Source organism: Poecilia latipinna, unplaced genomic scaffold (assembly GCF_001443285.1).
Source record: "Poecilia latipinna isolate Pla-1442-1.1 unplaced genomic scaffold, P_latipinna-1.0 Scaffold1, whole genome shotgun sequence".
Classification (NCBI taxonomy): domain Eukaryota; kingdom Metazoa; phylum Chordata; class Actinopteri; order Cyprinodontiformes; family Poeciliidae; genus Poecilia; species Poecilia latipinna.
In genome coordinates, this window is record NW_015112617.1 from 269,617 (window position 1) to 281,304 (window position 11,688).

Consider the following 11,688-nt stretch of genomic DNA (forward strand, 5'->3'; position numbering starts at 1 on the left):
CATTCTTTGGTGGGGGCGGTGAGGGACCTGGATAAAGGGTTGGGGGGCGCTGGCCCAAAAAAGGTTGAGAAACATTGGTTTAAACTAAATACCTCTATTGTAGCTCTTGCTATATGTTTAAGGTTGTTGTCCTACGTAAAAGTGAACTTTTCAGTCCAAAGTCGAACATTTTGTGGCTTTTAAAGCACTTCCTTGTATTCGGCTTACTTAATTTTGCCATTAACAATGACCATCTTCCAATTCTCAGCTGAAAGGGGTCGGTGTGCTCAGGATGACATGCAAAGCTTCTTACTGTTGAGAAAATAAATTTAAAATAAGCTAGTTTGAAAACTTAACATGTCCTAATTCAAATGGCCTAATTGTGGTTTTGAATTTAGTAATGTATTCTGACTTTTTGACCTTTATGTTACCTGTAGTTACAGCAGATGGTTTGCTAGGATTGTTTGAACTGCCTTTTGTCTGTGGGAAAACAATACAGTGGAAGTTCTAGCTTTTCACACTCATCTGTGAAAGGCCGTAAACACGGCAGGGGTTTTAGGCTTCAGATAGAGGGTCAGAGATAGCTCCTGGTTGGAGGAGCAAAGATACGCCTTATTTGAATAAATTAAAGAAAAGAAGATAAAACTTTCTACACAGAAGTAACAAATCAGATTTGCTCTTGCAATTCTCCAAAGATGTCTTTGCACGTCTTTGCTTTTCTTCTTTCTATTTATGTCAGGTAAATGAATGTATGTCTCCGTTGTTCTGCAGTTTCTGGTGTAAGTTTGTGCATTGTCTTATATTGGATTAAACTCTGTAATTCTGTGACGTCAACACGCATTGTTGTTTTCCTTGTGGCTACACGTGGCCTGCCGAGAGGACCTGGGATCTAAGGAAGAGAGAGAGAGCCAAACTTTTTCCAAAGTTAACCTATTTTAGAATTTCTTCCTTAACATTACCTAAAACATGACAGAGCTCCTGATTCGCTGGTTGTCTGTGAGGCATGAAGTTTGTTGTGTCCTCATCCATCCCTCAGCTTTGAGTTGCTTTTTTTCCCCCTTGAATCACTAGGAAACGAGTGTTCTGAATGGAGTGAGCGTCTTTTGTGGATGAGGAAAAAGCAGTCTTTTTCACCAGTTTACTTTCACCAATTTCACCCACTTTTCTTCAATCTAGGGACCTTTGAGGGAAAGGAAGTATACTCACTCCATCATTTTCTGTTACCATTAAGCAGCCACATCCATCTGGCACATTTCAATTCATACAGACAAAAAAAAACAACAACAAAAAAAACATACATACATACGTTAGAAAAAGTTGCTTGGCGGTCAGCAGGACTCCAAAGGTGTCTCTTATTATTGCATCATAAAATGACACCAAGATAAAATTTAGAGGAATTGGCTCTTCATCAGATTTACATTAAACCATCCTTTTAGGACAAATGGCAGGTGTGTGCTCTAATTTTAAATATACCATATGTTTTTGTCCTTCAGTTTTAGAAAGTGTTGACTTTCAGGCTCTTTCTGTTTCAGAGGTGTACCTTTCAAGGTTTTCATCTGCTTTGAAAAACAATAGAAGGGCCAATTGGGATTTATTTATGTTCAAACTTTTAAGTTTTTTTTTTTTTTTGGTGTTCTCACTATGAAATATGATGAAATTTGCTCCTTCAAGTTTGGCTGCAGCTCCGGTATTCAGGCACTTGTTGTTTGATCTGGTCTACAAACAGTGACTCTGAAGTTGCAATGGTTGGCCCCGATTTCTAAATGATACAAGGGCTGCAGCTATTTTAGTAATCCATTATTCTGACAATTAATTGATTAACTGGATAATAAAAAGAATTGCCGTATTCTGCAGATTTTTTCACCTCTTACTGTTAATGTTTTGTGCAATAACATTAACATTAGTGCTAAATTAGTTTATGGTCATTTTAATAATCGATTTGTCATGATCAAACCGATTAATCACCCCTAATTGAGATGTTTTGGAAAAAGTTTGATAATAGAGATCACATGTAACATGCAAACTGTGATGGGAATTTTTTTTTATTTTTTATGTTTTGACAGAAAAAGACTTAAACCTATAAAACTACCTGACACGATGTGCAAATAAATAAAAAAAAAATATTTGGAATCCAAGTAAAAATTCCACATTTTCAAAAAAAAACAACAAAAAAACAATTTTACACAGTCTGCTGTTTGCCTCTAAGTTTTGTTTTTAAAGATTTATGGCTACTTATAAGATAACTTGTTAGTAATGGTGCTCGAGCACACTGTCTAATTGGGGAGTTATTAATTTCAAAATTTCACTTGCACATTATGTTTGATGCTCTCTTATCTTTCCATGTTTGTTTTGACAGTGGGGACAGTTCTCTCCTGTTTGGCAGAGCTTGCCAGCCTCATTGGGAGCACCTGGCCAGACCAATTAAGTCATATATCATATTTCAATAATTATTTTTACCATCTTCAAGTAAAACCTCAAACTCTTATTTACAGCTGGGATGGTTATGGTAATTTAAATCTTTCTAGAAATTGCTCAACAACACACAATACATTAGTCTAAAATGTTTCATTCTAAGATTTTTAATTGGCACAGTATCATACTACAGCTATGTAGAAGTAGAAATATTATTTTCAGTGTGGTCAAAATAAAATTTAAGCTCACTTTCTTTGTATTTTATTACTGTAATATATAATTTATCTGATACAAACCAGAGGAATAAAGATCTCGCTATGTGTGAGAGGGGAAAAAACCCAGCACTGCACTGCCTATTTCTTATCCCGTGGCCTGCAGCCAAAATCTGACATCTGAACAGACTGAGCAGCAGGTTGAGCTGCTTATGAGATTTCTATACGAGTACTGAGAAACACCTTGGGTCAAATTTTGGTAATTCTTTCTGAATTCAAAGCACCTGATCTGTAATGATTTTTGCTTTTGTTTGCCTGTTTGATTCTTGTTATATTTAAAGCTTATTTTTACCTTATTGTCTTGGATTATTGCTGTCTCTGTGAATAACTCAATGCACTTGAGGCATTTACTATGAATAGTTTAAAGTAGCCATGTCTTTTTTTTTTTTCTTTGTTTGGTGAAGCAGCATGACATGATGTAATTCTGAGGCCATGGATTATTTAAGAAAATAACCAAGATGTTACTTTGGATTTAAAGTTAAATACTACTTTAAATCATCAAACACTCCTAAGAAAAAGTGTGGTGGGCTTTGGATTCTCTACCTGTCTTCACTGATATTCTATCCATCTTTCCTGTCCATGCTGAAGAAAACTGAATATGATGCTGGCACTAGAGGTGGGCAGATTGATCCAAAAATATCGATAATATCAATGCCAAGTTGGTATCAATATTGGATCAATGCTGATATGATGCGATCGATACTTTAGTTACAGATTCCCTCTTGAAAATTGGTTTCATTTTTTTTATATTTCTCAAATCTACCTCAAAATATTGCTTTAATTTGCTCTCAAATTATAATTTTTTGCACTTTATTTAGTAGAAATATACATTTATATATTTGATATATAAAACTTAAAGGTATTTGTATCGGTATTGGTATTGTTAATGCCACTACTGTTAAAATTATAGATACAGCAATCATAGCCTCACAAACACAAATACTGCTCTTGAAAACACAAAGTGTGATTTGTGTCAGACTACCTGCATTTAGTCATTTCTGATGCACTCAACAAACATGAAAAATAATATAAAAAAAAAAAAATCATCCTGACACTTTACTTAAAAAAACATAATTAATTTAAATTTACCAAATAAATCAAAATCCTTATCCTAAGAAATTTACCACGATAAATGAAACGATAAATTCAATAAACGTCCATGGCAGCAGTGAAAGTGAACAAAGCCGTTCAGTCCGTATTGGATATGCTTCCAAATATTGAATAAACAAACAGCCGTCTTCATCAGCTACGTACTTCTCTCTTCACAATAGAGCTGTTTTTTTTTTTTTTTTTTTTTTTTTTTAACAAAGCATGCAATTTTCAGTGAGCTTCATAGCATCAAATTGGCCCTTTACATACGTCAAGGTCAAACATTAGAGAGTGGGTAAAGTTTAAGACGCCAACAGAGTCTCCGCCTCCAGGAAGCAATCGTTTCTCAATAACCTCGACTCCACACCATCTGTACGAAGCGAAGCATAGAACAATGTGCAGGTTTTTACTAGGCCAGGGTACAATATTAAGAACTACTGATATTAGGGTTCATGTTTCGCCAGTGTTTGTGTCTACTTCGCTTTAAAATAATGCATAAAGAATCATCAGCTCATTTTCTCTTAAAATACGGAACACAAGTTGCTTTTAGCACCGAAATGCTTTGACCTCTCACATCCAAGTCACAGGAATAGCAGTGTTTAACTTTGAAGTTGACTTGCAACAGAACTGCATTCTGAAAATCGGAAGGTATCGTTAGATGTAAGAGGCCTTAAGCAAACTGATGGCCTGGTTTTTTGTTTTTTTTCTTCACTTGTTCTGCTGACTCCGTCTCTACAGACACACATATTTCTTCAGTAGTGAACCAAGGGTCTTTTTCCTTCCCTATAGTATGCCCCTCCCTTATATTAAATGTAAAATTTAATCTTCTGTAATGATTCGAGTTTAAAACGTTTGAACTGCTTGTATACTCTTCACATTTAAAGGCTTCCCCCCCGCCCTCTCCCTGGCTAGAATTATTGATTTAATTTCCATTAGATTTTCTGACAGCAACCTCAAAGTTATTCATATCAAGTGCATTTAAATTGGAAAGTGCTCCCTTCCACTCCACTTTTGTCCCTATGGATACCCTTGGCTTTAAGTAATATCTTGCTGATGATTATGTTTGGCGTTTGATCATATTTGGATGTTCAAAATGCAAATGTAACAGAGATCTTTCTGTGTTTCTCTTTTAAATCAGTAGGGTTGATTCAGCAAATAAATTTGAATTGCTTGGTTAATTTAACATCTCTGTTCTAGATGTTGCTTCTATGCAATTTTTCTTTGTGGAATATCATTTAAAAACCCCAGGTGCGGCTCTTTTTCAGTCAGATTGGTAAAAAACTTCAATCTAAGCCTCCTTCGGCGCTTTTGTGTGCTCAGCATTAGGTGCTATGGTGACCCAGCCACCTTCAGAGAGTTGTCTTTATGGCATTAAAAATCTAAATTTAGACTCATCATACCTTGCTAAGCCTCTAATCTCTCATCACAGAGTACCCCTCCATGTTCCTTGTTACCGTGCTCTCCTCTGCATCTTAAAGGCTGCTTACAAAAGCCTCACGTACTCCGCGCACATCACAGCTGTGGCTCTTGAGTGTTTTAAGTTCACAAGGTCTGAAAATGTTTTTTAAAGTATAAACTAAGCACACATTGATTTTGCCTAGCAGCAGGGTGAAACCGTTATGAAAAAGGGGGAAAATAAAGGATCTACCTGCAGGACTGCAGCCCTGGCACTCATCAACACCTCTTGCAAATGGGCATGAATTGTAAATGCATCGCTTATTGCGGCGCAGGAAAGTCATGCTGAGAATTGCCAGAAACAATTGATTTTAATAAAACCTCTTTTATATGATTTATTTCTGGGGACTGAGATGGTGGAGGAGGAAAGTTTGATTTTGTGTCTGCTGAATCAGTTCTGTGGTGGGCTGCATGTGTTGGATCTTTATTCTGCTGAAACATTCAGAGATGAATTATTTTCCCACAGAGGCCACCAGAGTTTGAGCTCCTGATGGGATGATTTCTAATAAGACTCTCAGTAACCGTTGAAGAAAAACTGACTTGTACTTTCACAGATCCTCCCCAAAGCTCAATGCATGAGAGCACTTAAGGGTTTAGTAATTTTATCCCATTTGCTGTTGTTTTTGGTAGGACATAATGTATTTTTGGCTTGCTGAAATCATCTAACTGTTTTATCTCCCCTTAGATTCTCCTCACTGTGTGTTTGTGTAAAGATCCAGCTCTGCTTGTCGTTTTAAACTACTAAATTGTTGTTTCGAGTTTTGATTTAGAATGTAGGCCTGTCACGTCACAATAATCAATAAATCAGTTAGTGGCATAAATTAAAACAAACTCAATTTATTGTTTTTTTTTCCTTTTCTCTCTGTTTCTGCTAAAAACTAGATGACAGAAGTCTTCAGTCTGCTGCTTTGGTCTGAACTAGCAACTTTCTTTGGTTTACATGGACTTAATTCACTGGCTTTTTCTGTTTTTATTTATTTTGCGTACTTTAAAAAATGTCTTCCAGGTCCAGTGTTAAACGTTCATTAGGATTTAAAACTTATTCATCTTTGACAATGTGTTCTTGCACTATTATGCCATTCCCTTCATTTTACTTCAACATATATTATTACTTTGTTTACCGCAATAACCTTTGGGACAATTTATCGTCCAGCAAAATTTATTGTGAGACCTATAAGCACAGTTAAAGTGATCGGATAAGTGAAGATTAAATCATAATTGAATAGTATGTTCTCTTGTCTTTTCCACTTTTGGACTAAGATGAATGAAGTCATGGATTACGTTTTCAAAGCTGAAACACTGATCAGCATTAAAAAGTGTAGGGAGTTTTTTCACAGCGGTTTATATGGATGCCAGTAATTGTGGGATCCACTTTGCATTAAGAAATTATTTTAACATCACCACCAATGTACTTGGATAGAAGGCAAGAAAATCTGGGAGTCAGTGTGGGAAGTCTTGAAGAAAAGTCTGTAAATGAGGTCCAGGAAAAGCCAAATCCTAATAAAAGCCCGGTACAGACCCTATTTTTATTTATCTGTATTTTTTGAGCAGGAACTTTTCCCTTGCACATCTTTACTGTCTGTGAATTCAAGTGGGTAAACTGGATATTTGGGCATTGCATATTTGCTCTATGTTCTCTCCTCATCATTTAACAGACTGTTGAAGCTTTATTTTATAACGTTTATCTTTATTTCACCATACCTTTCTCTGTTCTTTTAGAGACAGTTTGCTTTTATTTTTAATTCACTGTTTTGTAACTTCCAAATTGTTATGCAATGCACAGCTTCCAAGAATTGTATTTATTTATTTATTTATTTTATCTCATGCCGGCCAGCGCCTGCAAAACAGTTTTAAGATTTCTCATAAATGGCCAGGCAACAGAAAGTGCTGAGGATGCACTTTCTCTAGCAGAGCAAAGCTGGACAATAAACTGTGTCGAACCACATTCATGTTCAGAGATGTGTGCAAAATAGGAAGCAACATCAAAATAACTTGTCCTGTATTTTGTTGTCAGCTTGGGGCTTAACATTTCCAATTTCAACCTGGTCAAACGCGATAATAAAACTCCAGAGGAAGACAGAGTTCTGTAAGTTTATTAGCTTTCTTCACCGAAACATCAAAACATATTTTACATTGTTTTCCAAAAAAAAAAAAAAGAGCCGCTTTTGTAGTCGCACCGTCTTTCCTGTGTCGCTTTTTATCAGATGTAACATCAAAGTGCCTTTCCTCCCTGCTATAAGTGAGTGAACTTCGTGTCTGTTGGTGAGCATTTTTCAAAAAAAAAAAAAAAAAATTGGAAATCATCAAAGCAAACCGGGAGATCGTCGTGTCTGAAAGGATTTCAGGTACCAACGCTGCTCTGTCTGCCCTCATTACTGTTTTTTGCATTACCTCAGAGTTTGGTGGTTCAAAGCAACGTACCTGATGTCCTCTGAAACTCTTTGTAGCCATGTAGTCTGGTAAGAAATTAGATTTTTTTATCAGTTCTGCCAATAAAAAGTCATATAAACTCTTGAAGAGTAACAGACAGATTGCAAATTTAACCTGGATTATTTGCTAAACGGTTATTGTGTGAATGTTTGTTTGCTCTTTTTTTCTTACAACAAGGTATGACATTCGTCACAGTAATCCTGCATGATTTCCTGATGGAATAACGCAGCTGGCTTGATGCACTTACACCACACTGCAAATCTCAAGGATAAAAAGGAGAAAACTGAAGTCCTGTTTGTTGCTGATAGAGCCGAGTGCTGCATGCATCATCACAAAGCCTTTGTAACGTTGTTTTGGTGCCTTAAAAGCCTCGTTTCAAAAGCAAACTTCATTATAGTTTAGAGGGAGAAAAATTAAAACTCTGCAACACACGAAACACAAATGCGTCTCAATTAACTTTTCCTTTGTTTTCAAAAGCAGGCAAGTACTTTTTAAACAAACTTTTCTCGTACAAAAAAAATGCCTCTCTAAAGCAGAAATATCCACTCATCTGTTTTCTATACCTATTTGTCGTTGCAGAGCTGGTGCCCATCTCCACTGGTCATTGAGTGAGAGGCAGGGTGACCCTCGGGTGGTTCTCCAGTCTATCCAAAGATACAACTATGGAAAGTAAAACTTGGTCTGGGCCTACAGAATAGCAATTTCTTTGAACAGTAAACAGATTTTCTTTAATAAATGTACCTTTCAAATGTTGATCGAAGGTGTAACCACTTGTTGGTAAAATAGAAAAAGAATTGAATGAGCACTTCTACTTTTCCCAGGCAGCTAACGAAGGAAAAATCAGAGGTACATTAAATTAGGGAGGTGAAAGGCAAGAGATTTCTGATTACCCTCCAAAAAGAGTCTCTGTGTTGGACAACTGGATTTAGGGAAAGGAAGAAACCAAAGATGACACATGAATTACCAACACATTTCATGCCATGGCAACAAAATTATACTTGAGCAGTAAGTTACTGGCCCTAATATAATGATCCCGTATTAGGAATAACTTTATCCAAAAAAAAAAATATTTTGATATTAATCTTAGAAATTTTCTTGAAAAAACTTTTATGAATTTCTTATAGAATATTTCTAAGATTAATCTCAGTTTCTGAGTTTTTTTGGTAGAAAGTTACTCCTATTTTTTTGTCTTTATCTACAATGACCCTTGTATGAATTAGTTGCCGCCAGATCACTAAGGAAGACAAATTGTATCAAGTTTTCCATAAAAGTTGTGTGTCCTTGGTCAATATTAAACATTAGCTCACTTCCATGAATTAAGTCGTCACATTAAATCAATAAGCGCTTTTACAAATGATTCTCTGTTTATGCAAAAAAAAAAAGTATGAGTAGCTGCATCTGAATCTAAATCAATTCCATTCCAAACACCAGATAACTGGCTTAAAGTGGACTTTTAGGATCAAACTATAGAAATCTAAACAAAGATGGACTAATCAAGTTGGAGTGATGAGAGATGGTATTTTTGGAAGAATTGACAGCTACGTTCTTGTGCAGATAACACGTAAACTACTAATGTGTCAAAGTGAGACTTTTAGTTGTTTAACCATCGTGTTTAACAAGGAGTGTTGATGCTTGTCCGTCCATATCACAGTAACACTACAGGGGAGAACTACGGCAGAGAGTCGACCCAAATGCTGCCAGAATACGTTTTCTTACCTACAGATTTCATCACAATTTGTCTTTAATATTTGTGCATATATTAGTTTTCAAATATGGAAATTAATATAAAGGTCTTGAGCTTTAAGGGTGAATCCAATTAAAGTGTTATTAAAATAATACATGCTCTTTATAATATAGTTATTTTAATTACCCTTAATGTATTTCACTACTGAACTAAATCCTGCAAATATGAATACCAAACTTTCAGAACGTTTTTTCTAATGATCAAGCAACATAAATACTATTAAATAAGGTGTTAACCTTATCTTAGAATAAATTACTATTGTTTATGGGTATACCAACATGGCCATAATGTGTTTTCACAGGCATAAAGATGCAATAATGGTGTTTGAGTTCAGTATCTTGTCATTATTGCCTTAAGGGAATTGTTGCCCACAAGGTGTTAACCAAACTGATATTTTATATTATCCTCCATACCAGCTGAACAAACAAGCCCGTACCTGGTTGTTTCTGAATAAACTAATGGAAGCACATGTTTACCTCCGTAAAATGATAGCTGTTACCCAGCTACGCTGAATGCCACACCGCAGCTTTCCACTAACATAATCGCGTTTGATTGGGGAATTGCTTTATAAACATGTAAATACATGCAGATTTTGTGAAGGGCTGCTGTTAAACTTATGATTTTCTTTGCGCAGATATTCTCTGCAGAAATGAACTGTGACCTTACCAATTAAGTGGGTGAATCAGAAGACCTCTGTAATAGATGTTGTTGTGGATCTGATGAAATCAGAGATGCGAGGCAGAGGAGGAGGAGTAGAACAAGGTTCTTTGATCTCCATCTACTTGAATGAGCGCTGGCATAAATTGCCGCCTCAACTATCAGCAGTGAAAATCAAATGAGATCTACAAACCCTATGCCTATAGCCTGGCTTATGCACTCTTAAAACATTGCAGGAACTAGCAAGATATCATCAACATCAGTGGAGTGGATTGGTGCAAATCTGGAAAACTGAGTGATTGCAGAATTATGATGTTTATGTTCTTTTTGATTTAAGTGCACCATTACAGTAATAAAATGTCTTTAATTTACATCAAAACTGGGACTGCAACAATTCTGTAATGCATTGAGTTGTCTTAATAGACAATAGTAAAATACATTAAGTGATGAACAGATATTTCATATTAAGTAAAATATAATATAATGGAGCTCACCAAACTTTGATCTTAACTGGATTATGCTTTCATCTGCTACATATTTAGTCTTCTAAACCATTAACAAAGTCTTGCATAAAACTTGTTTTAAAGTATAAAAAAGTCTATGAAGGCTATATTTTTATGTTTTACAATTTCCAAACCCCTCACATGACCAAATAAAAATCAGTATTGTAAAAGAACAGTAAAAAAGATATTCACCACAACAATATGCTATTTGCCTACATCAAAGATTTTTTGCAGTTTTCAGATGTAGAGACGGAACTACACTAAATAAATCAAACTTTTCAAGTTTGTCCTAACCCAAATTGCTACAGAACCATCTCCAAGATGCAGCTGGTAGTTTTTATAAAAATATTTTTATTTTATATACACATTTCTTAAAACTGTCACTATCTTGTGACAGTATAACCTGAGACTCTTGGTATATTTGGCACCAAACCTGAGCATGTGGCTAAAATCGGACTCCATCCAATCTTGATTAGCCCCAATCATAACAGTTAACAGTATTTTTGTACTGCAGAAGTATTTTTACAAAGGTAAATCAAATCAAAGTATCAACTAAAAGTGAAATTTTTAAAGTAATTCCATAAAAAAAGAAAAAAAAGACAAACGTATTGATTCATTAAACTATGGCGAGCATTTGTTATTGTTAGTGTTGGTAGTTTTCAGAAGTGTGCTGATCAATCAGCCACCAATCATTATCAGCCGATTTCCCTGACAAAGTGTATGATCAGTGATCGCCAATCACTGTTCGTGTTGCCGATCACACAAACTGATCACCTGTATCTCACTCCGCAGCCTGCTTATCCCCTCTGTGGTGAGAAACTTTAACGCTAAGGGTGAACGGGGAAGTTTTCGTGTTGCGACAGAGAATTACCTCATTGGTGAAGCAAGTCAAAATGCACCAACACAACGAAACTAATATGACATTTAAAAAACAAACACGTGGCTGAGTTTGGCTATATTTGGCCATATTGAAAATATGGCTTCTGGAGCGATCAGCTCTACCAACTACCAACACTCACCCGGATGAATATAATGGTCAGAAAGCTAAACAAATAACCCTAAAAATAATCTAAATAAACGAGCTAGTGGTGTAGACCACACAGTTGCCCGAGACTGCAAAACCCGACACACCAACCTGTGCACCGCT

General features: G+C 35.8%; 1 long non-coding RNA gene across 1 annotated transcript in view; it reads right to left on the bottom strand.

Moving 5' to 3' along the window:
- LOC106947605 (uncharacterized) overlaps positions 1-5,541 on the bottom strand; it is a 9,441-nt gene extending 3,900 nt beyond the window's left edge. The window contains exon 1 of the long non-coding RNA XR_001425023.1: positions 5,529-5,541. This is a non-coding gene — a long non-coding RNA (uncharacterized LOC106947605). The remainder of the gene's footprint in view (positions 1-5,528) is intronic.
- Between the last annotated feature and the right edge of the window lie 6,147 nt (positions 5,542-11,688).